Source organism: Trachypithecus francoisi, unplaced genomic scaffold (genome assembly GCF_009764315.1).
Source record: "Trachypithecus francoisi isolate TF-2019V2 unplaced genomic scaffold, Tfra_2.0 Lachesis_group16, whole genome shotgun sequence".
NCBI classification, from domain to species: domain Eukaryota; kingdom Metazoa; phylum Chordata; class Mammalia; order Primates; family Cercopithecidae; genus Trachypithecus; species Trachypithecus francoisi.
In genome coordinates, this window is record NW_022681461.1 from 91,191,361 (window position 1) to 91,218,936 (window position 27,576).

The 27,576-nt window shown below is 42.6% G+C and overlaps 1 protein-coding gene across 16 annotated transcripts in view; it reads left to right on the forward strand.

The window, feature by feature from the left end:
• RNF38 (ring finger protein 38) overlaps positions 1–27,576 on the forward strand; it is a 148,823-nt gene that overhangs the window by 65,211 nt on the left and 56,036 nt on the right. For 2 of the 16 annotated variants that reach the window (XM_033238093.1, XM_033238099.1), the window contains exon 1: positions 21,499–21,646. The exons of 7 other annotated variants lie outside the window; for them this stretch is intronic. The gene's annotated coding sequence lies outside the window, so the exon portion shown is untranslated. Of the gene's footprint in view, positions 1–21,495; positions 21,647–21,736; positions 22,156–22,177; positions 22,525–27,576 lie in introns of those variants that run through there. 7 more of the 16 variants (XM_033238098.1, XM_033238097.1, XM_033238092.1 and 4 more) reach the window with 4 other exon arrangements.

Below are 27,576 nucleotides of genomic sequence, written 5' to 3' on the forward strand. Positions count from 1 at the left end.
CTGTCTCCCAGGTTCAAACTATTCTCAGCCTCCTGAGTAGCTGACATTGCAGGCGTGTGCCACTGCGCCCAGCTAATTTTTTGTAATTTTATGTTTGTTTGTTTGTTTATTATTTTGAGACAGAGTCTCTCTCTGTTGCCAGGCTGGAGTGCAATGGAAAGATCTCAGCTCACTGCAGTGTCTGCCTCCTGGTTCAAGTGATTGTTGAGCCTCTGCCTCCCAAGTAGCTGGGACTACAGGTGTTCATCACCACACCCGGGTAATTTTTGTATTTTTAGTGGAAATGTGGTTTCACCATGTTGGCCAGGCTGGTCTTGAACTCCTGGCCCCAAGTGATCCACCCACCTCGGCCTCCCAGAGTGTTTGGATTACAGGCGTGAGCTGCTGTGCCCAGCCAGATTATAGCTTTCAACAGGATCATCAGGTGTTATTCTGGGGAGGAGACTGGGTGGATAGCATATTTAAAAATCAGATCCCTACATTTACAACAGCCCCCTGATATCTTTCTATGACACGTGGGTATTGGTTTTGCAAAAACTAAAATGAACCTGTTCCCCTTTGCACACTCACTCTGTCTCCCTTCCCCACTTCCTTATATAGTCTCACTCAGAATTAAAGGGATCATACAGCATGTTTACGCCAACCTGCTTTTTATTTTTTTTTTATTTTTCAGACAGAGTTTCGCTCTTGTTGCCCAGGCTGGAGTGCAATGGTGCGATCTTGGCTCGCTGCAACCTCCGCCTCCCGGGTTCAAGCGATTCTCCAGCCTCAGACTCCCAAATAACTGGGATTACAAGCATCTGCCACCACGCCCAGCTAATTTTGTATTTTTAGTAGAGAGGAGGTTTCTCCATGTTGGTCAGGCTGGTCTCAAACTCCCAACGTCAGGTGATCTGCCCGCCTTGGCCTCCCAAAGTGCTAGTATTACAGGCGTGAGCCACCACACCCAGCCCTAACCCTGCTTTTAAAAAAATAAACCTGGGAGCTGTGACCACCATGGGAGAAATTACTTGTTCAGTGGTAACCCACAGTGCTAGGGCTAGACCAGATCTTCTATATCAAATGCAAGTCATATAAAATATTTGCTTAGGTATTCTGAGCACATTGAGAAAACGTGTTGATTCTTTGCTTGTCTTTGCTTACCTTTCAGGCATGGTGTGTTTCTCAGATTGGAGAAGAAAAGTTGATTTTTCTCAAAAGTTTTCTCACTTTTAAGTAATCCGTGTATGACTGGGGATGGAACCACAGTTCATGCAAGGAGTGTGAGGGCCAATGTATTTGTTGGACATCCTCTCTACAGCCTTGGAGGTGGTGGCCAGTCCCCAGTTTTTTGGCTTGATCTGTTGTCCTCCAGCTTAAAGTTTCTCTCCTGATTATGTATCTGTTTGTAGTTTATGGTGCTGGAAGAAACTGATTGCAGCTCTGATGTTAATTAAATCCTGTGAGTTACAAATTCTCATTAATTTATATTAGGCACAGCAATTTACACAAGCCCTCCAGCATTATTTTTACATTCGTTCACAGGGCCATATTCCATAATTTCTAGGTAGCAAACGTTTATATTTGAGTAGCTACTACATATAGAGCAATGGGCAAGGTAATAAAGATACTGTTAACCGATTACTTGTGTTGTGAAGAATAAGAAAGCAGGGAAGGGGGCATAGAAGTACTGGAAGAAGGTTGCTCTTAACCAGGTAGTCATAACACCTTTTGAAGTAGGGACTGCTTTATTCCAGTTTTATCAGTGAGGATTAAATATTTACCCAAGATCACATAGCAGTGCACTGGGATTCCATCCCAAGCTGCCTTGCTTGAGTCTGTACTCTGCTGTTTGAAGAAACCTATTCCTATTTTAACTTTACCCATTCAACTGTGACATGCTCGGAGAAATATATCTGCAAGTGGAGAAGGCCTCAGAGAGTCACAGTGGAACTGAACCATTGGCAACAGTCTTTGCCTGTAGTTTTTTTCTTGCCCCCAGGCTTTATTCTGATTCATGACTGTTTGTTACTCCAGGATCCTCTTCCAAGTCATCCCTGCCCTCTGTCAGGCTCAAAATTCTATGCGAGTTTTTTGTTTGTTTGTGACAGGGTCTCACTTTGTCGCCCAGGCTGGGGTGCAGTGGCGCAATTTCTGCTCACCACGATTTCTGCCCCCACGTTCAAGGGATTCTCCCACCTCAACCTCCCTAAGTAGCTGGGAATACGAGCGCGCACCACCTGTAGTCATGTTTCACTTAGATACTGAAATTAACTCAGCTAATGTCAATTTGAAAATAGTCACATTTTCACAGTGAGAACGAACTTGAGCTGGGGGATTAGATCTGACCCAAGAATGAGATAAAATATTGAAGAATTTGGTAAGACTATTCCCTCAGTTGAGGTAAATTAACTTGTATCCTCAATTATATACATTTTCAGAGTCCTTGATACATTGCCAGGAGGATGGCCATTTGAGAAATGAAAATAGGAGAGTCCTTCCTAAACTGCTTATGTGCGATTCTAACCAGGAGTCTTTTTTTTTTTTTTTGAGATGGAGTCTTGCTCTGTCGCCCAGGCTGGAGTGCAGTGGCCGGATCTCAGCTCACTGCAAGCTCCGCCTCCCGGGTTCACGCCATTCTCCTGCCTCAGCCTCCTGAGTAGCTGGGACTACAGGCGCCCGCCACCACACCTGGCTAGTTTTTTGTATTTTTTAGTAGAGACGGGGTTTCACCGTATTAGCCAGAGATGGTCTCGATCTCCTGACCTCATGATCCGACCGTCTCGGCCTCCCAAAGTGCTGAGATTATAGGCTTGAGCCACCGCGCCCGGCCGCAGGAGTCTTTCTTGACAAGAATTCCTTATAGTAGGCTTCGTTCATTTGTCTTGGAAAAAGGCACCCATTTAGCTTGTGTTTAGGTAATCCCATGCATACCATCTTCAGGGAAGATGGAAAATGTACTAACAGGTTCAATATCGCTTATCTAAAATGCTTGGGACCAGAAGTGTTTGGGATTTTTTATTTTTTTCAGGTTTTATATATTTGCGTTATATTACTGGTTGAGCATCCCAAATCTGAAACTTCAAAATGTTCCATTGAGTACTTCCTTTGAGTGTGAAATCTGTACTCAGAAAGTTTTGGATTTTCTAGCATTTCAGATTTCAGATTTTCAGATTTTTGCTCAAGAAGTACCAGTTTTTCTTCCGTGACTGTGTACTTCCTTTTTCTTGATCTTTTTATTTTTTATTATTTATTTATTTATTTTTGAAATGGAGTCTTGCTCCATTGCCCAGACTGGAATGCAGTAGTGTGATCTTGGCTCACTGCAACCTCCACCTCCCGGGTTCAAGCAGTTCTCCAGCTTCAGCCTCCCAAGTAGCTGGGATTACAGGTGCACACCACCACATCTGGCGAGTTTTTGTATTTTTAGTATAGATATGGTTTCACCAGGTTGGCCAGGCTGGTCATGAACTCCTGACCTCAAGTGATCTGCCCGCCTCGGCCTCCCAAAGTGCTGGGATTACAGGCATGAGCCACTGTACCTTGTCTGTATTTTTTTTTTTAGTAGAGACGGGGTTTTACCGTGCTGGCCAGGCTGGTCTTCAACTCCTGGCCTCAAATGATCCACCTGCTTTGGTCTTCTAAAGTGCTGGGATTACAGGCATGAGTCATCATGCCTGGCCTCTTTTTAATTTTTGAAAATTACATATTGATTGTTGGCCAGGCGCAGTGGCTCATGCCTGTAACCCCAGCACTCTGGGAGGCCAAAGTGAGTGGATCACTCAACCTCAAGAGTTTGAGACCAGCTGACCAGTCTGGGCAACATAGCAAAACCCTGTGTGTACAAAAAATACAAAATTAGCTGGGCCTAGTGGTACATACCTAGCTACTCAGGAGGCTGAGGTGGGAGGATTACTTGAGGTTGCATGGAGATCAAGCCACTGCATGCACTCCAGCCTGGGTGATGGAGTGAGACCCCGGCTCCAAAAAAAAAAAAAAAAAAAAGATTTACATATTGATTGTAAAAACAAACACAGCACTCTATTCAGTTTCCCTCCTGAGAAATAACAATTGGAATTTCAGTATTAACAGGTTTTTTTTCTTACCATATTTGTATGAAATGTTTTTCATCCTTGTAAAATCAAGTTTCTTGATTGTACCTTGATAGAGAAAGATTCTCTAGCTTAAGATAGGAACTAGATTTGTAAAAGTTTAGCAGTGTTTCATTTAAAAAGTGCTGGAAGTGGCCGGGTGTGGTGGCTCATGCTTGTAATCCCAACTACTCAGTTTGGGAGGCCAAGGCAGTCGGATCACTGGAGGCCAGGAGTTCAAGACCAGCCTGGCCAATATGGTAAAACCCTGTCTCTAGCGAAAATTAGCTGAGTGTCGTGTACACGCCTGTAATCCCAACTACTCAGAAGGTTGAGGCAGGAGAATCTCTTGAACCCAGAGGCGGAGGTTGTATTGAACCGAGACACTGCACTCCTGCCTGGGTGACAGAGTGATACTCTGTCTCCAAAACCAAAAAAAGTGATGAAAGTATTGTTAATCTATAGAATTATTGGTATTTTTAGATAAATAGTTCAAATATAAAAAATAAACATTAACCTACTGTTAGAATTCAAGTAAGATGTATAATTTTAAATCAAAAGAGGGAAGGATTAACTTGCAGCTTCTACTCAGATGGACAAAACAGTGTGTGGAGACTCATATCGTGAACTTTTGCTTCAAGAACTACCGCAGGAACATAACAGTAAAGACGAAATTATTCACAGACCCTTCAAAATAAGCGGGTTGGCGCTGCAAATTCCATGAGACAGCCAAAAAGCTGTGAGTGCCCGAAGTGCAAGGGGGGAAGGAAAGTCTGCCTCCAAACACACATCCTCACTGGGGAACCTGAAAATCCAGATCATGGGAGAAGGATTTAACCTTACCTAGAGCTGATACGAATTTAGAGAGCCAAATGAAATATAAAAGTTGATGCAAGGCCAGGTGCAGTGGCTCGTACCTGTAATCCTAGCATTTTGGGAGGCCAAGGTGGGTGGATCACCTGCGGTCAGGAGTTCAAGACCAGCCTGGCTAATGTGGCGAAATCCTGTCTCTACTAAAAATACAGAAATTAGCTGGGCATGTGGCACATGCCTGTAATCCCAGTTACTCAGGGAACCAAGGCAGGAGAATCGCCTTAACCTAGGAGGCGGAGGCTGCAGTAAGCTGAGATCATGCCACTGCACTCCAGCCTGGGCCACAGAGTGTGACTCTGTCTAAAAAAAAAAAAAAAATTGAGGCAGCGGCAAGAAAGATCCCTGTAGACACTTCTAGTCCCCAGGGAAGCCATATCTGACTTTTATCTTACCAGGGGTCCTTGGGGAAGACTGCCATTAGAATTGGGGAAGGACCATGGAGAGAAAATTTGCAGCCTAACTTTGTAATAATTTTGACTGAGTGCAAATTTTCCTGGGCAATATTTGGGAGTGGGCAAACCGAAAGTGCAGATACTGGCACAGAAGTTGGGGCAGGCAGGGAGGGGAGACCCGAAATCCTTTCCTGCTTTCTCAGCAGAGGCTTTTGTAGCCTGGGGCAAGATCTCAGCCGTGCTCTAAGGCTGCCTGGATATAAGGGTGCTGTTGGGCCATGATGGGAGTGAGACCGGCCTTGCTGGTTGTGCAGGAGTTCGGTGAGACCTGTCACTGCCAGCTTCCCCCCAACTCCCTGGTGATCTGTTTGAAGCAGCAGAGTCAACCATAATCCCCCAGGGAACACAATTTTACTGGCCTAAGAATGACCCCCCCCCCACTCACGTGGCCACAGCAAGCCCCGCCCAAGGAGAGTCTCAGATAGGCCTAACCTGTAGCTTACCTGATGGTCTTTATCCGCCCTGATAGCCTAAAACAAAACACATAATATCTTGGGAGCTCTGTGGCACCGCCCATCACCTGAGAAATCAGAATACTTACCCAGGTGACCTTAGGGCAAACTTGTATTCCCCCAAACTAGCAGGCAGTCGATGTTGTATTGAAAGCGCTACCTTCTGGCTGGAGACCAGCCAACTGAAGCCATTACAGCAACTCATAAAAGAACAACTCTGCACCAAGAAAGGAGAAAATAATAGCAAATTCCACTGCCTGTAACATCCTAGCTAACCAGAGGTTCCGAGTCTGTCCACGTTACAGCTCCATTGCTAGCACAACCAGCATTTGAGAAAACCAGTCCCTGCACTAAACAAAACTACCAAGGACCCTCACAGAGTCCACTTCATTCCCCTGCTACCTCCACCACAGCAGATACTAATGGTAAAACTGAGAGACCTGGATACTGATCACATTACAGGACTCTTTATTGACACTCCCCATTACCAGTGTGGACCCCGGTAGCTCTACTAGATGGCTAGATGTAGAAGAGCAGTAACAATCACTGCAGTCTGGCTCTCAGGAACCTCATCCCTAGGGGAAGGAGGAGAGCACCATGTCAAGGGATCACCCCATGGAACAAAAGAATCTGAACAACAGCCATTTACCCCCGGATATTTCTTCTGACATAAAAAAAAGAAAAGAAAAAAGGTATGGACCAAAAAATCTCTAGAGAAATAGAATCAATAAAATACAATCACAACTTCAGGAAATGAAAGACACACTTAGAGAAATGCAAAATACACTGGAAAATTTCAATAGAATTGAACAAGTAGAAGAAAGAACTTGAGGGGTCAAAGATAGGCCTTTTTAATTAACCCAGTGTGACAAAAATGAATAAACTGAATAAAGCCTCCAAGAAGTTTGAGGTTATGTTAAAGGATCAAGCCTAAGAATAATTGGTGTTGCTGAGGAAGAAGGGAAATCTAAAAGTTTGGAAAACTTATTTGAGGGAACGATTGAGGAAAACTTCCCTGGCCTTGCTAGAGATCTATACATCCAAATACGAGAAGTTCAAATAACTCCTGAGAAATTCATTGCAAAAAGATTTATTACCTAGGCACACAGTCATCAGGCTAACTAAAATAAAGATGAAGAAAAGAATCTTAAGAACGATTAGGGAAAAGCATCAGATAACCTATAAAGGAAAACCTGTCAGATTAACAGCACATTTTTCAGCAGAAACCCTGCAAGATAGAAGGGATTGGGGTCCTATGTTTAGCCTCCTTAAACAAAACAATTAGCCACGAATTTTGTATCCAGTGAAACTAAGCTTCATAAATGAAGGAAAGGTAAAGTCTTACTCAGACAAACAAATGCTGAGAGAATTTGATACCACCAAGCCAGCACTACAAGAACTGCTAAAAGGAGTTCTAAATCTTTTTTTTTTTGAGACAGAGTTTCGCTCTTGTTGCCCAGGCTGGAGTGCAATGGCGCAATCCTGGCTCACTGCAACCTCCACCTCCTAGGTTCTAGTGATTCTCCTGCCTCAGCCTCCCAAGTATCTGGGATTACAGGCATGCACCACCATGCCCAGCTAATTTTTTGTATTTTTAGTAGAGACAGGGTTTCTCCATGTTGGTCAGGCTGGTCTTGAACTCCCAATCTCAGGTGATCCACCCACCTTGGCCTCCCAAAGTGCTGGGATTACAGGGGCGAGCCACCATGCCTGGCAGGAGTTCTAAATCTTGAAACAAAACTTAAAAGTACACCAAAATAGAACCTCCTTAAAGCATAAATCTCACGGGGCCTATACAACAATAACAAGGAAAAAAAAAAACAAGATATTCAGGCAACAGCGAAAATGATGAATAGATTAGTAGCTCACATCTCAATACTAACGTTGAACGTAAATGGCCTAAATGCTCCGCAAAGAATACAGAGTGGCAGAATGGGTAAGAATTCACCAAGTATCTGCTGTCTTCAAGAGACTCACCTAGCACATAAGGACTCATATAAACTTAAGGTAAAGGAGTGAAAAAAGATATTCTATGCAAAGGGACATGAAAAGTGAACAGGAGTAGCTATCCTTATATCAGACAAAACAGACTTTAAAGCAACAACAGTTAACAAAGACAAGGAGGGATATTATATAATGATAAAAGGATTAGTCCAACAGGAAAATATCATAATCCTAAATATATTTACATTTAACACTGGAACTCCCAAATTTACAAAACAATTGCTACTAGACCTGTGAAATGAGATAAAGAGCAGCACAATAATAGTGGGGGACTTCAGTACTCCACTGATAGGACTAGACAGGTCATCAAGACAGAAAGTCAACAAAGAAACAAGGGACTTGAACTATACACCGACAGTGACCAAGTGAGAATCAAATCAAGAACTCAACTGCTTTTACAATAGCTGCAAAAAAAAAAAAAAAAAAATTGGGAATAGACCTAAGAGCTGAAAGACCTCTACAAGGAAAACTAGAAAACACTGCTGAAAGAAATCATAGGTGACACAAACAGAAACATATCCCATGCTTCACATTTCTTGCCTCCTGCTCCCAGCAACCACTGATATTTCTGTATGTGAATTTGCCTATTCTGTACATTTCATAAAATAGGATCTCAAAATGTAGCCTTTTGTGTCTGACTTCTCTCACTGAGCATGATTATGTTAGTCTGTTCTTGTGTTGCTGTAAAGAAATACCTGAGGTGGGGAAATTTATAAAGAAAAGTTTAATTGGCTTGCAGTTCTGCAGACTTTACACAAAGCATGGTGCTGCATCAGTTTCTGGTGAGGCCTCAGGAAGAGGGAAAGAGAGTTGTGGGAAGATGCCATGCTTTTTTTTTTTTTTTTTTTTTTTTAATTGAGATGGAGTCTTGCCCTGTTGCCCAGGCTGGAGTGCAATGGCACGTTCTCAGCTCACTGCAACCTTCGTCCCCCAGGTTCAAGTGAGTCTCCTGCCTCAGCCTGCGTAATAGCTGGGATTACAGGCACCTGCCACCATGCCCAGCTTTTCTTTTTATTTATTTATTTATTTATTTTTTGCGATGGACTTTCAGTCTTGTTGTCCAGGCTAGAGTGCAATGGCTTGATCTTGGCTCACTGCAACCTCTGCCTCCTGGGTTCAAGTGATTCTCCTGCCTCAGCCTCCCTAATAGCTGGGACTATAGGCATGTGCCACCACGGCTGGCTAATTTGGTGTTTTTAGTAGAAATGGGGTTTCACCATGTTGGTCAGGCTGGTCTCAAACTCCCGACCTCAGGTGATCCACCTGCCTTGGCCTCCCAAAGCGCTGAGATTACAGGTGTGAGCCACCCACCTGACCCTAATTTTTGTATTTTTAACAGAGATGGGGTTTCACCATGTTGGTCAGGCTGGTCTCAAACTCCTTACTTCAGGTGATTCACCCACCTTGGCCTCCCAAAGTGCTGGGATTACAGGCATGAGCCACTGAACCCAGCCAGTGCCATGCTCTTCTAAACAACCAGATCTTTCATGGAGTACCAAAGCGAGAACTCGCTCTTCACCAAGCGGATGGTACTAAGCCATTCATTAGGGATCCACCCGCAAGATTCAGATATCTCCCATGAAGTCCCATCTCCAACATTGGGGATTACAATACAACATGAGATTTGTAGGGGACAAATATCCAAACCATATCACATGATCATTTCAAGATTTATGTTGTGCAAGTAATTGGGTAGTTAGCTGCTCTCTATTAGGTGCTGAAGATGGCCTTAACTAACAATTCAGGTGAAAATCAGGGTCATGGAAAGAACATTTCAGGGAAATAATATAGCTAGTGCAAAATCCCTAAAGCCGGAAAGATGAGGGAAGCAAAAGGCTGATATTTGCAAGCACGGTGGATGTGGAGTGGGAATGATAGGAGACGAGGTTGGGGAGGTGAGCATGGGCCAGCCCATGTAGTTCTTTGTAAGCCAGAGAAAGGGGTCTAGATTTTATTCTGCTTTTTCGAGAAGCCACTGGAGGGTTTTATGCAAAGGAGTGGCATAATATGACATGTTTTTAAAAGACCACCTTTCTACTTTCTGTGTCTCTGAATTTGGCTGCTGTATGTACCTCATACAAGTAGAATCATACATTATTTGTCTTTTTGTAACTGGCTTATTTCAGTTAGCAGGTCCTCAAGGTTTATCCATGTTGTAGCATATGCCACAATTTCCTTTCTTTATAAGGCTGAATAATATTCTTTTGTAAGGCTGAACGTGGTGGTTCATGCCTATAATCCCAGCACTTTGGGAGGCCAAGGTGGTGATTCACTTGAAGTCAGGAGTTTGAGACCGGCCTGGCCAACATGGTGAAACCCTGTCTCTACTAAAAAAAATAGAAAAGTTAGTCTGGTGTGGTGGCAGGTGCCTGTAGTCCCAGCTACTTAGGAGGCTGAGGCAGGAGGATCATTTGAACCTGGGAGGCAGAGGTTGTAGTGATCCAAGATGACGCCACTGCACTCCAGCCTGGGTGATGGTGCAAGATACCATGTCAAGAAAAAAAAATGTCATTGTAATATACATCACCTTTTGTTTATCATCCATTGATAAATACTTGGGGTTGCTTCCACCTTTTGGCTATTGTGAATAATGTTGCTATGAACATGGGTGGACAAGTATCTCTTCAAAGACCCTGCTTTCAGTTCTTTTTGGTATATACCCAGAAGTGGAATTGCTAGATCATATGGTAATTCAGTTTTTTATTTTGTAAGGAACTGCCATACTGTTTTTCATAGCAGCTGTACCATTTTATATTCCCAGCAACAGTGCAGAGAGATTCCAGTTTCTCCAAATCCTCGCCAACACTTGTTATTTTCTGGTTTTTATTTATTTATTTTTTTTTTATTTTATAGTAACTATTCTAGTGAGTGTGAGATGGTGGTTTTGATTTATACTTCCCTTTGCCATTTTTTAATCAGGTTTTGTTTTGTTTTGTTTTGCTCTTCAGTTCTGGGAGTTATAGATTCTGGATATTAACCCCTTGTTAGACAAGATTTTACATGTATTTTTACCTATTACATACATTACTTTTTTTTTTTACTGTAATAAAGTACACATAACATAAAATGTACCATCTTAACCATTTAAGTGTACAGTTCAGTAGCATTAAGTACATACAGTACATTTACCTTTTTGTGCAGCCACCACCACTCTCCATCTCCAGAACTTTTTCATCTTCCTAAACTGAAACTCTACCCATTAAACAGTAACTCCTCATTGCCTCCTCCTCCATCTCCTGGGAAACACCATTCTACTCCTAGACTAATTTCAGACTCCGTTTCTTCCTTTACTTAATAAAAGAGAGGGTCCACTGCCGACTAATAGGATTGTTTCTATATGTGGAGGCCTTCTTGGTAACGTGATTGATTTATTGTAGAGAATAGTAATAGAAAATAGGGTTGTTGAAAGAAAAGAGATAGAGACAAAAACTGGTTGGGTGTTTTCATACTGGATGTCTTAACCACAGGCCTCAACATTCCTGCCTCAGTTCTGCCTTATTCTTTTGCATCATGAAGTTGATCATGCCAGCCATTTCCATGTTGTAGATCTGCCAGCAGGTTTCATAGCTTTCCCTTTGTTCCTAGTGGCATGGCTTCTCATAGTACAAAAGTTAGCCAGGTGTGGTGGTGGGCACCTGTAATCCCAGCTGCACAGGAGGCTGAGGCAGGAGAATTGCTTGAACCCAGGAGGCAGAGGTTGCAATGGCCGAGATCATGCCATTGCACTCCAGCCTGGGCGACAGAGCGAGACTCCGTCTTAAAAAAAAATGAATAAATAAAATAATTTGAGGAACAAATCTATTGGTATGTTCTTTCGTAGGGTTTCATTGCCTTTAGGTTTAGGAAATCTGTCTCCATTCAGATATTTACCCGTATTTTCTAAAAGTTTTATTAATTTTACATTATCCTTTCTTATCTACCTGGAATTTATTTAGTATATGGAATTTATTTAGTATATGTGGCCCACTGTATTTTCAGTAGATTCTCACTTTCCTTTGTTGTGAAATATCTGATTAGAGATACCATGTAATGATAGGTATTTTTTTTTTTTTTTTTTGAGACGGAGTCTTGCTCTGTCGCCCGGGCTGGAGTGCAGTGGCCGGATCTCAGCTCACTGCAAGCTCCGCCTCCCGGGTTTACGCCATTCTCCTGCCTCAGCCTCCCGAGTAGCTGGGACTACAGGCGCCGGCCACCATGCCTGGCTAATTTTTTTGTATTTTTTAGTAGAGACGGGGTTTCACCGTGTTAGCCAGGATGTTCTCGATCTCCTGACCTCGTGATCCGCCCGTCTCAGCCTCCCAAAGTGCTGGGATTATAGGCTTGAGCCACCGCGCCCGGCTTAATGATAGGTATTTTGAGGTGGTTGTTATTGGAGATTATTTTGTTGGTCTTTAAAATGTCATCATCTCTTAAGTCTATTTTGTTTTATTTACAAGACACTATTGCAACAGGAACAAGCAAGCCAGGGGAAGAAATAAGCTTCCTATGGAAGCTTAAATTTTATATTTACTCTACGAAGAGTTGTACTGCCTTAAGGGATTTATTTAATGTTATGATTTGTTTTGTAGTACAAATTAGGAATCTGCCCATATATTTCCTTCTTTTCCTTAAAGTCTGGAAGGCCTACACAATGTGGCATGGGCAGGAGGATACAGGGTTTGTGGAGGTGTACCGTGTATCATACATACGTCTGTGCAAAACCCATCGTGTTAGGCAGGATCCTAAAACAATCATCAGTGGAAACACTGGCAGTTTTAGTGAGCTGGTCACATACCATAAATGCAAAATGTTAGACGTCTATAGCAGGGTGTGTGTCATCTAGAGCAAGTTGTTGACTGTACAAGTAATTGAGCTCCACCAGAATTCCCTGGAGGAAAGTGTTCCTTATTGAACATAATGGAAATAGTAAGACGTTCAGGCAGTCTCGTCTGCAACATTCGAATGTTTCTTGCATCTCAGACTTCTTAAGACTCTGATTCCCATTTTTCAGCGACTTCTCATTGTCCTTCCCAAAAGTAAAGTAGCTAGTTGTCTGTGCTTCTGTTGCCTGCCTGCCTGCCTGCCTGCCTTCCTTCCTTCCTTCCCTCCCTCCATCCCTCCTTCCCTCCTTCCCTTCTTCCCTCCTTCTCTTCTCTCTTCTCTCTCAACAGCCTCCGAAGCAGCTGGGATTACCAGCATTCACCACCATACCTGGCTACTTTTTGTATTTTTAGTAGAGACAGGGTTTTGCCATGTTGGCCAGGATGGCCTCGAACTACTGACCTCAAGTGATCCACTTCCCTCGGCTTCCCAAAGTGCTGGGATTACAGGGGTGAACCACCACGCCCAGCCATGTGCATAACATCATTTATTTTCTTTTCTTTTCTTTTTTTTTTTTTTGAGATAGAGTCTCGCTCTGCCGCCCGGGCTGGAGTGCAGTGGCCAGATCTCAGCTCACTTCAGCTCACTGCAAGCTCCGCCTCCCGGGTTCACGCCATTCTCCTGCCTCAGCCTCCCGAGTGGCTGGGACTACAGGCGCCCGCCACCACGCCCGGCTAGTTTTTTGTATTTTTTAGTAGAGACGGGGTTTCACCGTGTTAGCCAGGATGGTCTCGATCTCCTGACCTTGTGATCCGCCCGTCTCGGCCTTCCAAAGCGCTGGGATTACAGGCTTGAGCCACCGCGCCCGGCCCATTTATTTTCTTGAAGCACTTTTGTAAGTATAACCCATTTAAGTCCTCATTTCACTGACTTTTGGGATCACATTTTCCATTAATGCCCAGTTCTTAATGATATGAGCCCTTGCTTTTCTTAACTTCAGTCGAACAGTTTGTCTGACTTTCCTCTCTAGGTATTTCTGGGACTTCCTAGGTAAGCTACTTGTCCTTCCAGCCAGTCCTTTGACCCATGGCCCATTGGTCACTGGCTTCCCTAAGGTGTTCTCACTGGTGTCACTTTGGCTTAAGTTTGGGCCTAGCTCCTAGGCTCTAGTATTTAATAAGACTATAGTTTGGGCCTGGTTCCTATGCTATTAATATTTAATAAAGGATTTAACAGAAGGGCATTAGAACAAAGAGAACTTAAAACTGTATATGAAATATGGCTTCACTCAAAATATACTGGTCCAAGTTCTGCCTCAGGGCTTCTCTCTTCTCTGAGGCTTGGCTTACTGCTGTCCATAGGACCAGCCTATCTTTCCTCAGGGAGTACCCTGAAAACTGCTGATTCCCCTCCAGGGTCAACTCCAAACTGTGATCAGTTAGCTTTGCTTTGAATAAAAATTGCCAGCCTTGGCAACGTGGCAAAACCCTGTCTCTATAAAAAAAAAAAAAAAAAAAAAAAAAAGTATTAATCTGTTGTGGTGGCATATGCCTGTAGCCCCAGCTACTCAGAACTGAGGTGGGAGGATCACTTGAGCCCTAGGAGTTCAAAGCTGCAGTGAGCTGTGATCATGATACTGCACCCCAACCTGGGTGACAGGTTTCAAAACATTGATGCTGCCTTTTAGGAGGCAGTGTAGCATTATATCTTGAAATTTTAAGAAAAATCACATACTGTTTGAACCAGCAATTTTACTTCTAGAAATGTACTTTTTTTTTTTTTTTGAGACGGAGTCTGGCTCTGTCGCCCAGGCTGGGGCGCAGTGGCCGGATCTCAGCTCACTGCAAGCTCTGTCTCCCGGGTTTACGCCATTCTCCTGCCTCAGCCTCCCAAGTAGCTGGGACTACAGGCACCCGCCACCTCGCCTGGCTAGTTTTTTGTATTTTTTTTTTTTAGTAGAGACGCGGTTTCACTGGGTTAACCAGGATGGTCTCGATCTCCTGACCTCGTGATCCGCCCGACTCAGCCTCCCAAAGTGCTGGGATTACAGGCTTGAGCCACCACGCCCGGCCTAGAAATGTACTTTTATGGATATATTTTCAAATGCGTGCCAAACTATATGTATGAATATTAATAATACCTTTATAATAGCGAAGCACTGAGAACAACCTAAATGTAATACAGGATTAAAAAAAAATACAGAGATGGTTCCTCCCTTACAAAGAAAGAATTGGCTTTGTTGAAAAGAATAACCTAGATCTGTATGTGGCTAACTTTTTTTTGTGCTCTGGGTCTCCATTGGATTTGGTAAAAACTGTAGTACCAGAATATGATTGCCCCTGAGATGAAGCTGCTGGAGCAACTACAGTCGAACCCAAGGTGCTGTCTGTTCTCTGGAACAGAATGAGCAAGAACATGGCTTCAAAGATGCTAGGTTACAGCAGGCCATATAATAGAGGCCTCCTGCCTCAGTCAGCTTCTGCCTGTTTCCCCTGTTCTAGAGGTTGAATGTGCAGTGATGTGCAGTGCATGCTTTATTTGTGCCCTTGGCTCTCTGCTTCTGATTGGTATGGGTCTCTCTTTTTCTGTTTCTGACTTGGCTGTCCTAGGCACTGAGGTTTCTTCATTTGAACTCCTTCTTGGCTGATGCCTTTTCACTCTCCACCTGCTTTAGCCCCTTCACACCTTCACTACCATGAGCTTTCCCTCTGTCATCCCAGCTACCATGGCTCATTCCAAGTCATCTCTCACCTGCACTGTGGGAACAGCCATCTGACTAACTCTTCACCCCAAAGCTGGGTAAGTGGCTATATAATATGGGAGGCTTTCAGTGGACTTGGATTTGGGTGAGCCTTTGCTGCCCTCTTCTGGTCTCTAGTTGCTATAGCCGGCAGCTGCTGCTGATTAACTTTTTCTGCTTTGATAGGCGTTAACATTTCTGGGTGAAACTGCTTCTGCTGATTGTTTTGCAGTAGTAGATCAAATTGTAGCATGTGTGTAGATACTGCGTAGCCTAAATGCTGTTCAGCCAATATGCCTTTTCCCTCAGTTTATCTTTATCTTTATCTTTTTTTTTTTTTTTTGTATTTTTGGCAGAGACGGTGTTTCATCATGTTGCCCAGGCTGTTCTCGAACTCCTGAGCTCAAGTGATCTGCCCACTTCAGCCTCCCAAAGTACTGGGATTACAGGCGTGAGCCACCACGCCCAGCCTAGTGCAGCTTTATGTTATTCAGTCCTTTTAGCTGGTTTTGGAGGAAGAAAGGAAACTTAGGGATGACAGCAAAGCTAGCTTCAGGGAAAATTTTGAAATTTATTTTATTTGCATCCCTTTTCCTCTCTTTTCACTGCCCACTTTCCATTGTTCCTGTGCTTCGTTTCTCCTTGGGAATTTACCTAGCGAGAAACATAGAATCAACCACTGCTGTGAAATATTTACATATCATTAATTGAACTATTTATTAAGCACTTGGCATGTGCTAACCCCTTGCCAGATTTGGTGAGACTTAGTCCTTGGCTTCAAGAAGTTTACTATTTATTGGGCAGAAGTGTCAAGTAAATACAAAGTTGGAAGGCAGAATAGTTAATGCTGTTTTAGAACACACAGGAGAGGCCACTAACTCGGCAATAGAGATAGAGGTTGGAGTGAGATTATAGTCAGGATACTTGGATGTGGATGTGATGGCAGAACGGTACTGACGGTGCTAACCAATGGGCAACTGCCTTCTCATTAGCAGAGGTCCAGAACTTCCAGCAGGTAAGCCATTCTTTACCCAGCACCTCCTTTGACATTTCCTTCCGTGTGAATGGTTCTTCAGCATTTGGACAAGTGGTTCTTTATCTGTAGCTGTTGAATCATCCCTTTCAATGCCTTAAAATAGGAGATGGTCCTCTTTCCATTTTTGTGCATTTTCCGTCATCCATTCTGCCCCCCAACATTGGTGTCAGGGATATACACACAAAGCAGAACTGAGACTTGAGGAGCTTACAGTTTAATAGGAGGAAACAGATATTTGATAAATGCTGTAAGGTATTGCGATACAAGTATGTAGAGGGATAAGGAGGATAGCCTGTAACCCACAGTCACCTCTTTTGTAAAAAGATCCTTCAGATAACCATTATTCAGATATTCCTTAATGTCTAGAAATGCAAAACTGGTCACAAAAATGAACTGTATATTTACCATTTGACAGACTATTAACTAGCACGTATTTAAATTTGTTTATGATTATTGTTTATGTAATGTGTTTTAAAATTTATTTGTAGCAGCAGTACCCTTCAAATTCACAAGATTGGGAAATGGTTTTCTAGAAGCAGATAGTGAATTTCAGAACGAGAGCTTTCATTCATATATATATTATATATATATATATATATCTTCTAAGATTAAGGTTGTTTTGCCTTAGTTAGAAACAAAGAAAAAACAGGATATCTAAGGAAATTTAACTCCAAGTCCAGTTAACCAACCAGCAAATTTTGCTAAACATTTAACGAAGGCATAACACCAGTCTTAAAGAAACATTTCTAGAGAATAGAAAGCAAGCCAGTACTCCATGATTCATTTTCTGAAGCTAGCATAAGTCTTTGTAACAAAACTTGACAGGGACATTACAAAAATGGAAAATTACAGGTAATCTCACTCAAAACACAGAAGCAGAAATTCTAAACAAACCAAATCAACCATTTAGAGCAATACAGTAAGCCTAAAATGGGCTGATTAGGAATGTGAATTTGGTTGAACACCCCCAAGCCAATCAAATTCACATATTAACAGAAAAATCATATTATTAACTTGTAGATACAGAAGTTTTTCAGAAAAATCAAACATCCATTTACGAATTTTTTTTCTTTCTTTTTTTTTTTTTTTTTGAAGAGACAGAGTCTCTCTCTCTTGCTTAGGCTGGAGTGCAAAGGCACGATTTCAGCTCACTGCAACCTCTGCCTCCTGGGTTCAAGCAATTCTCCTGCCTCAGCCTTCCGAGTAGCTAGTACAGGCACGTGCCACCATGCCTGGCTAATTTTTTGTAGTTTTAGTAGAGATGGGGCTTCACCATGTTGGCCAGGCTGGCCTCCTGACATCAGGTGATCTGCCTACCTCGACCTCCTAGAGTGCTGGGATTGCACATGTGAGCCACTGCACCTGGCTCATGTATAAATTTTTAACAAATTAGAAATAGAGAATTCCTTTAATTTTCTAAAGGGGTCTTTTAAAAAAAAACAAAACAAAACTACAAACACCGTACTTAAATATTACATATCGACAGTTTTTCATTTGAGGTTTGGGATAAACTAAAGGTGTCTGGTTAGCACTGTGCTAGAGGTCCTTGCCAGTGCACTAAGACAAGAAAATGAGTACATGTTGGAAAGAAAGAAATACAACAGCCAGGATTTTCTGCCAAGTAGACAAGGATATAGACAAGGATATAAACAGAATTGTGCGTATAGAAAACTCGAACTGAGATAAACTATTAGAATTAATAATTGAATTATACTAAAAACCTAGAATAAACCTAAGAACTAAAATGTGCAAGACCTTGACAGAAAACTATGAAGCATTATTGAAAGAATTAAAGACTCAAGTAAATAGCTTATAGATTGCTATCTTTACAATATTGAGTCTTCCAATATTCCTTAACTCATTTCTAGATCTAATGCAGCCCCAAGAAAATCGCAGCAATTTCATCTTTTTCCTTGTCTTTTTTTCTTTCCTTCTTTTGAAATAATTTGATTCTAAATTCCTATGGAAATTCAAAAGGCCAGAGATAACGTAGACACTCTGAAGGACAACCTGCTATAACAGATGAAAGGAAGTCTTATAAAGCTGCAGTAATGACGATGGTGTGGATCAGCACAGGGATAAAGAGAACAGTGCAACAGACTACTGAACCCAGAAACAAACTAATGCATATGTGGCCAGTTTTTTAAACAAAAGAGCAGTTGGCAAGTCTTTTTCAGTATATGATGCTGTGTCAAGTAGATGTCCGTATGGGGAAGGGAGCACTTGATTCCCACCTCACCAACACCAACAATCAATTCCAGGTGATGTGTAGATCTAAATGGAAAAGAGAAAATAATAAAAATTCTAAGGAAATAATATAGGCAAATGTCTTTATGACCCAAGTGTAGGGAAATATTTCTTAAACAGGATAATAACAGCAACTAGAAGCACAAACCTGAAACCATTAACTATAAAGATTTAAAGATGGGAGAAATTAATGGTGTGTTTGTGTGTTCTGTTAGAAATAATCCAGCAAAGAGAGAAACATGATGGTATAAAAGAGAATTTGCAGAGTCACATTCTTTACAAGGTGAAAAGTGGGTGAGATTTGGCATTGAAGAGTAGGCTGAATTTGTTCACTGGGTGATCGGTTCTAAAATTCTATGCAGTTTTTGAATAGTGGCTGCTGTTATTCCCATGTATTAGAATGGCAGAACACCAGAGTAAACAATCTCATTGAATAGCTACCAGAACCATCTGAAGGAACTTCAGCATTTTCCTGTTCAGTAAGCAGTGTTTTGATATATTTTTATTTTAAAATTGAAGGGACTCAAATGACTTGGGTACCTCTGGAATAACAGTAGTCATTCACAATTTTCACTTTTGTCAAGAAAACCAGTTTTTTAAAGGGCAGCCTCAGAGTCAGAATTCTCAAAAAGGTCTTGCCAAAAGCACCTTTTCTTACAAATGCTGTACTGTCCCTTAGCCCTGTGTGGCTTTAAAAACTGGTCCTGGACAATTCATTAATTGGACTAGCCACATTTCAAGTGCTCAGTAGCCACATGTCACTAGCTAGTGGCAGCCTTTTCAATGGGGCAGATGTAGAATATTTTTGTCATTGCAGAAAGTTTTCTTAGTTCTACAATGGGACTTTCCACCTTTGCGGACAGACACCAAATAAAATTTTAGCTGGCCTGTAGTTAAGTGACTGCTCTGGTATAACTTTAACCCCTGCCACATTAGGTTGTCAAAGGTGGCCCACCACCTTAAAAGCCTGCCTACTCTTTGGGTGTTTACTTGCATGGCTTATGATTTTCTGGTTAATAAATAAATTAGAGGCTATGCATCGTAGTTCACACCCATAATCCCAGCATTTTGGGAGGCCATATGGGAGGACTGCTTGAACTCAGGAGTTAGAGACCAGCCTGGGCAACATAGTGAGACCTGTCCCTACCGAAAATCAAAAATTTAGCCTGGATTGCCTGAGCCCAGGAGTTTGAGACCACAGTGAGATGTGATCCAGCCATTGCACTCCAGTCTGGTCGACAGAGCACCCTGTCTCAAAAAAAAAAAAAAGAACAAATTGTGGTACACATTTAAAACTATCCAATCTAGGGTTGTGACCGCATTGTTGAAGATGGTAACCATTTGAGAGGTTTCAGAAAGCTTGATTTGCTGAAACTTATAGGTGAGGAATGTTGGAGGACTGTAATAGATTTTTGCTGCTGGGTTCAGCACTTGAGGAATCTGCCTCTTATAATTAGACAGCTCCCGAATGTAATTTCCCTTTCCTTTCCTGATGTTCTTCTCTGCTTTCCCCTCTCTTCACATAGTCCTATCCAAGCTTGGAGGAAGCTACTTCAGGGTGGTCTGCGTTATGTAGGGAATTTTTTTTTTTTTTTAAGCTTAGATTCTAGTGGAAGATCTGTAATGCAAGGCGAATTCACAGTAGATGGCAATTTGTGAGGGATACAGAGGATAGAAATAGGATACATTGGATACACTTAAAGATATGGTTGGCACTTTACCTTGAAATGAAAAAAAAGAAAAAAAGAAAAAAAAAAAGTTTAGATGTGATCATCTCCAAACTGGCTGCTTCAGGAGAGAGCCAGCTGGTTAACTGGGTTACATAATTCGAGTATGGGTTTGGGGTGGATATGTTCATAGGGGCCTAATACCTCTTTCCAGCTTCTCTTGGTCCTGGAATTCCAAAATCTGTGATGTTATTGCTGGAACTTTGATTCAGCAGTTGCTAAACACCTACTCTTGTGTTTCTGGCACTAGGCTTGGGCCTTGGGTTTACACAGTTCCAAGAGTCTGGGTGCTCAGTCTGATAATAGGAGACAAGTGTACACAAATAATTACCATATAGTGTTGTTCATAAACAGAATGTCCAAGGTTCAGAAGGTCCTGAAACAACATTTAGTCTGATTTCCCCCATTTTCTACTAGATGCAGCTGAGGCCCAGAGAGGGAGAGACTGGTTTAAGTAATGCCAAAAGAACTAGAACCTCAGAACCCGAGTTTTCTGTTGACTGATCCTTAATAATTTTACTCTAACACCCTAAAATATGATCACCATCCTTGTGGGAAACATCTAATTTGTATCTGCTTTAAAAAGCCCACCCCTTCCATGTTGTCCTCTTGACTGCCCTCTCTCCTTAACTCTGATACCACTTTACTATTTTTTCCTTGTATGGACTGTGCTTTTGTGGAAATTTTTATTTTCTCTCTTGTATCGTGATTATCAGGACAGGAGCCAAGCCGGCTTCAATCTTTGTCCTTATTTCCCCTCCCCAAGCGACGTCTGAACAACTGTCAGTCACACTTGAAGCCTCGGACAAGTTGGGTTCGAACCTGTTTGCTTGCTCCACTGAGAGACACCTTTGTATACTGCAATAAAAATTCCTACTTTTCGGGCCACGTGAATGCATTTATGCTGTAAGAACTACGTGAGGTTAGTTACTGTTTGATTGCGGAGTTTTGTAGGTAGGAGGCACAGAACAGTAGCAACAATTTACGAAGAGAAGATTTATACGAATTGGAACAGGGCCCTGCCGTCCGCAGGGCGGCGGGGGGCAGGCTGGGGCGGGGCTGCGCAGTGGTGCTGCGCGCCCAGCTCTGTTGCCGGAACTAGTCCGAGTCGTGCGCCGGGCCGCGCGCAGCCCCGCCCCGCCCCTTTCCCCCGTCGGGTGGAAACAAAGGGGGCTTGGCGCGCGGTGCGGAGCCTAGGGGAAAGGGGAGGAGAGCTCCGGCGGTCTGGCGCGCTGGGCTCTCTAGGTTTGTGCTGGCGAGGGGACGGGGTGGGACGGACGATCCGTACCTAAGAAGTGGGAGGGCCGCGCGTCTCGCGGCCTAGCGGCGAGGGGCGTCGCCTGCGCGCGCAGCGGAGGCCAGTGCGCCGGCGCGCAGCGAGCCGGGGTCTGTGATCGCTGAAGCGGGGTGCGGCGGGGCGGGGCCGGGCCCCTAGTGCGGTGTTGCGGGACGGGGCCGAGGCCTAGGCGTTTGGGGCGCGGGGGCGGAGAGGATGGAGCCTCCGAGGCGTTAGGCGACTCTGTCATCTCTGGGCGTGCAGCCGTCGTTTCTTGGCGCGGCCCGTGTGATGGTGCCGGGAAGAAGGAAGCGCAGTGACAGCGCCTCAGTTGGAGCCGGGGTTCCGGGGGTGAGGAGGCCCGCGGACGGCGGATCTGGCGAGCTGGCCGCGGGCTGGGCGAGCAGTCACAATAGGAGGCGGCGGCCCAGCGAGGAGCCGCGGGAGCTGCCCTGCAGGGCGGAGCCTCCCCTCGCAGGTACTGGCCGCCGCAGCCGTTGGCTGCAGCGCGAGGGCGGGACGGGCCGCGGGCCGTTGGGAGCCTGAGGGGCCGCACCCGAGTCTTGGGCTAAGGTTTGGCCCGGCCGCCCGGCGCTCTTTGTTCCCACGGCGGCGAGGAGGCGCGGTCTTAGCTCCGAGAGCCGTCGGCCCACTGCCCGGCAGATGGTCTCGCTGTCTCGCTCCCTCCCTTTTTGTCGAGACGCAGGTGAAATGATGTCACCCAGGAGAACGCGGAACCCGGTCGAAAGGGTCCTCTCTGGCGTCCTTCTACTTCCGTGGGTTTCTGGACAGGCTGCGTTTTGTTCTCAGGGGATGAAAGTTCTTTCAGGGCTGAAGCGTGAGAGAGGTTGGTTTTTGAAACGGGAGTATTTCAGGTTATTGAGGTCCAAAAAAAAAATAAAGTTTTTGTTTATGTCTGTATGGCTTGTAAGGTACAGTATTTTTCTTTGTGTTGCAAAAATGATGTATGCTATTATTCAGTAAAAGTTGGGTGTGCTAATTTTTCTACCGAAAGTAGAAACACACACATGTAATTATCGCCACCATCGTATGACTTGCCGTTTCTTTTTTCTTAAGAGGTGGACTTAATATATGAAAACTTAAATGTATTCAAAGCTCATAATACAGTTGTTACCTTAAGAGTTGCAAGTCTGCTGTATCCTATTCAGCCTTGATTGCGAGTGCTGTTATACTTGAACAGTTGCCATAAATTTCTTTCAATAGCAAGCAACCCTTGTATGTAGGCTTTCAAAAAAGTTCCCTTTTATAGGGACAGTTGGAATAAAAGTAAAATTGTTCCTAACTTCAGGGAACACCGTGTAATGGAAGAAATAGAACTTTTGTAGAGGTGACAATACGAAACCAAATGCATGTAGATGTCATTAGGTGTGGGAAGCTGGGACACACCTGGAATAAAAAAATGAAATTTCTGACTAGAAGTTTACCTGGGAATTGTATCCCCTTTCTCTGAAGTTTAGACATGTACTGGTATATTTCACCTTTTGCAAACGTACTAATCATGCATTGTTCATTCAATTTTAAGTTGGTTTTTATATCTGTGTAATATATCTGTGAGACTTATTTCTAAGAGATTTGAAGGCCTTAGATCCTATAGGAATAAGTTCTGCGGCAGACTGGTCATGTGCACCTCAGGCTCTCATCTGTAAAATATAAAAAAAGTTGGACTTATATATAATCTGTGGGTTTTCTACCTCTGACTTCGTCTGTGATTTTAGAAGGAAGTTCGTATTTCCATACTTGTTGGGCTTTATATGCCCATCCTGTTTTTATAGTTAAATTGTCAGGTATTACCCTGGGTCAGTATTGAGAATTTTCTCTACTAAAATAACCTAATTTTTGATGAAGAGTAAACAAGGTGGCATAGTCAGACATAACTGAATCTGTTAGCTCATAATGTAGGGTGTAGATCTATTGTCTGCCAATAGCATTGGATGAGGCTTTTCGTTAATTCATGTTACATTCCTAGGCTGTTTCTGTTTGTGCTCACTTTCTTTTTTTGAGGCTGAGTGGAAAGTGTGGGTGAGAAGTTCTTATAAAAATTTCTGAAATGATTAGGTACTTGATCAATATGGAAAGATTATTGGTCAAGATTATGTCGTCTAGTTTATTCCACCTATTTCTCTGTACCACCTCTAGTTTGGTTTAGGCCACCACCATTTTGTAATTCATCTTGCTGAAAAGGTAGTTCTTAATTAGTCTTGATTGTTGCATTGCGTCCGGGTGTACTTACTTGTTTCGTGTTTGTTTTCCTGCTAAGAAAACATGTCAGACAGTTTTCACTTCCATTTTGCTCTATTTAACTCAGCCTTTTCTCTAGAAAGAACGAACAGATTGTAAACATGGATTTGAACAGTATAGTTCTTGTCTAGTTCATCAGCAAACGTTACCTAACACGACGTTATCTACAGGAGATAAAGCATTAATACTTGAACTCTATTTAGTAAATTAATGAGAGAAATTTAGAATAAACAGATGAAGAAGGGGGTCATGTACACAGTCTCTTTTCCCAATTCTACCATCTTTTCATTTTTTAAAAATTTTTTTTTAATTTTAGTTTTTCCAGAAACAGGTTTTGCTGTGTTGTCCATTGTGGACTCGCACTTCTGGGCCCAGGTGATCCTCCTTTCTTGGCCTCCTGAGTAACTAGGACTACAGGTGTTTGCCATGGAGCCTGCCTACCTTAGATCTTTCCCTTTTTTAAGGATCTGAACTTTTTACCCCTTACCTATTATCCTCTTGGAGTTGCTGTTATTAATTGTCCCTTACTAGACTGAGTCACTTTAAGGGTAAGGACTGTTTCATTTTCTCATTTTGTAGTCACAGCATCCAGCATATGGCAGGCAAGCAATACGTATTTGAATTATGATTGTTATTTAATGAAATCGTAACTCGGTCATATCTCTTTTTTCCAACTGTTGTAAAACCCACAGTTATTGTGTAAGTAATTATATGCGTGTGCGTGTGTTTGGAGAGCGGGAGAGGGGAGAGTGTGTGTATAAATTTTTTTATTGGTTTGGACTTTTGTTGTCTAGATATTTTTCACTTCTGTGTAATTCTTTGTGGTAACCAACCTAAGTAAAACAATTTTATTTTATTTTATTTTATTTTTTTTTTGAGACGGAGTCTTGCTCTGTCGCCCAGGCTGGAGTGCAGTGGCCGGATCTCAGCTCACTGCAAGCTCCGCCTCCTGGGTTCACGCTATTCTCCTGCCTCAGCCTCCGGAGTAGCTGGGACTACAGGCGCCCGCCACCTCGCCCGGCTAGTTTTTTTGTATTTTTTAGTAGAGACGGGGTTTCACCGTGTTAGCCAGGATGGTCTCGATCTCCTGACTTCGTGATCCGCCCGTCTCGGCCTCCCAAAGTGCTGGGATTACAGGCTTGAGCCACCGCGCCCGGCCGTAAAACAATTTTAGACTTACTTTTTTGCGAGGAGAAAAATCTTTGTGTAGGCAAATCTAGATTTTGGAAGGGAAGGAAATGAAAGTTTATTTAAAATATCTCACTCTTATTTTTCCTACCCTTTATTTCTGCATTCTGTGTGTAATGGAAAGAGGATTTGTTTAGTTGTATGTTTTCTTTTCCCTTTTCCTTCTTTTTTATCACCTTATGGGATTGTGGACTAGGGAAAGGAAGTAGGGGAGCCTTAGGCTGTTTTCACAGACCCTATTTTTGCTGTGCTCTCAGAAAGAGATGGGTCCAGTTTGTTTGCCTAAACTCAAGAATGGGAACAATAATTTCTTTTTAGAAATGATTGTCGCAGTGCTGGGCAGTAATGAACATCCTCACCCACATAGTACCAGTCCTTAGTTTTCTCCTAATACTACCTATTAGCTTTTGAAAATTATTTTTTAGGTCAGGCATGGTGGCTCACGCCTGTAATCCCAGCACTTTGGGAGGCTGAAGTTAGTGGATCACCTTAGGTCAGGAGTTCGAAACCAGCCTGGATAACATGATGAAATCCTGTCTTTACTAAAAATACAAAAAATTAGTTGGGTGTGGTGGCCAGCACCTGTAATCCGCTACTCTGGAGGCCGAAGCAGGAGAATTGATTGAACCTAGAAGGCGGAGGTTGCAGTGAGTCAGAATCATGCGAGTCAGGATTGTGCCACTTCACTCCACCCTGGGCAACAAGAGCAAAGCTCCGTCTCCCAAAAAAAAAAAAAAAAGAAAAGAAAATGTATATATATATATATTTTTCTTTTTCATGTATGTGTGTATATATGTGTGTATATATATACACACACACATATATACACATATATATGAAAAGCAAATTGTGACTATTGCGTAGTGATAGAATGATTTTTTTATTCCTTTCATTCTTTTTCATATGTCATTTGTGTATGAGAATTGTTGAAGCTTAGAGATGAATGACTTAGAAATTTTGTCTTGGATTTCAAAGGGTAATAACATTTCAGAGGGTCAGTTCTATCCAGTGTTTGGACCTCAGTTTTCCAGAACCAGGCCCTTGATTTTTTTTTTTTTTTAAAGGAGCTTTATTGAGTTATGTTTTACATACCATAAAATTCACTCCATTCAATTAGATTATTTTTGTTACATTTTGAACATTTCTGTCATCCCCCAAAGATCCCTGTACCCATCCAGGCCTGCCTTTTGCATAACTCCAAGGGTGCACAGCCCCATTCCTGCTTCCAGGGTCCTCTCCTGGACTAGCTTTGAAGAATGCCACCTGGGCCTTTGAGTACCCCTGCTCCACACTATCAAAATCCTTTCAGAGAACTCTGCTCCCAGAAAACAGAAGCCAAGGAAATAGTTTTGTTTTAGGCCCAGTGATAGAACTCTTCTCAAAGGAAGGGTGACTTTTCGGTCTAGTTTATTCTCAGAACAGGGAAACAGAAAATCCCAGCAAGGAGCACAGCATGCATCAGTAGCTCAATGATTTATTCTGCCTCAGCAGGATGGGGTGGACTTACTGGGCAACCACTGTCTTCATTTAATGGTGATCTGCAGGTAAGTGCATCAGATCTCTTCCTTGATCAAAGCTTTTAGCTTGTCTCATTGCCAACCAGATTTCTAAGAAACTTGTTACACAAATGAGAAAGGCAGGCTGTATATCATTTGCTTACAGTCTGAAAGATTCTTTTAATAAATAGTTGAATGCTTGCTATGTGCCATGTACTCTTCTAGGTGTTAGTAACATTGTGCTGAACAGGACATGGAGCTTACACATGTTCTCCTGAGGGTATGCTCAAGTCGCCTCATTGATTTGGCTACTCTTTAATCTTTATAGGGAGTTCTCTGTTTCCCTTCCTAATATTCCAAGATAATTTTTTCCTTGAATTTATGAAGTCCTGTTTATATTTAACCCTACCTTACGATCATAGCATTTACGTAATTTTCCCCTCCCCCAAGTAGTAGTGTTTCTGGTTGCTACTTTTTAATGGCTGCATAGTTGAAGTAAGTGTACCGTAATTTTACTTAGCAAATATTTGTTAAACATTTAGGTTGCTTCTAGTTACCTTTTAAATTGTCACTACTGTTGTGGTGTGGTGACCATATTGATGCATGTGGCTTTTCTCATATTTTGGAATATAACCTGATAATTTATCAGTTTAAGTGTTGGAGATTCAAACATTTTTTTTTAACTATTAATCTACCTAATTACTTCCAAGAGATTAACAGTTGCCATCATGGAAGTGGTGAGAATATTTGGAGTTCTGGATTTGACTTCATTTTACAGATACCCAGACTTGTAGCTAGAGATGACACTAAGCACCTGACTTCTCATCTAATGTTTTGTTTTCATCGTTTATATTAGACTGTGATTTTAGTGCTTTTGACCAACCAGTTGGTATGCTGAAGAATGCTGTGTGGGCCTTTGTGAACACCTTATTTTGTATAAGTACCTTATGTCATAC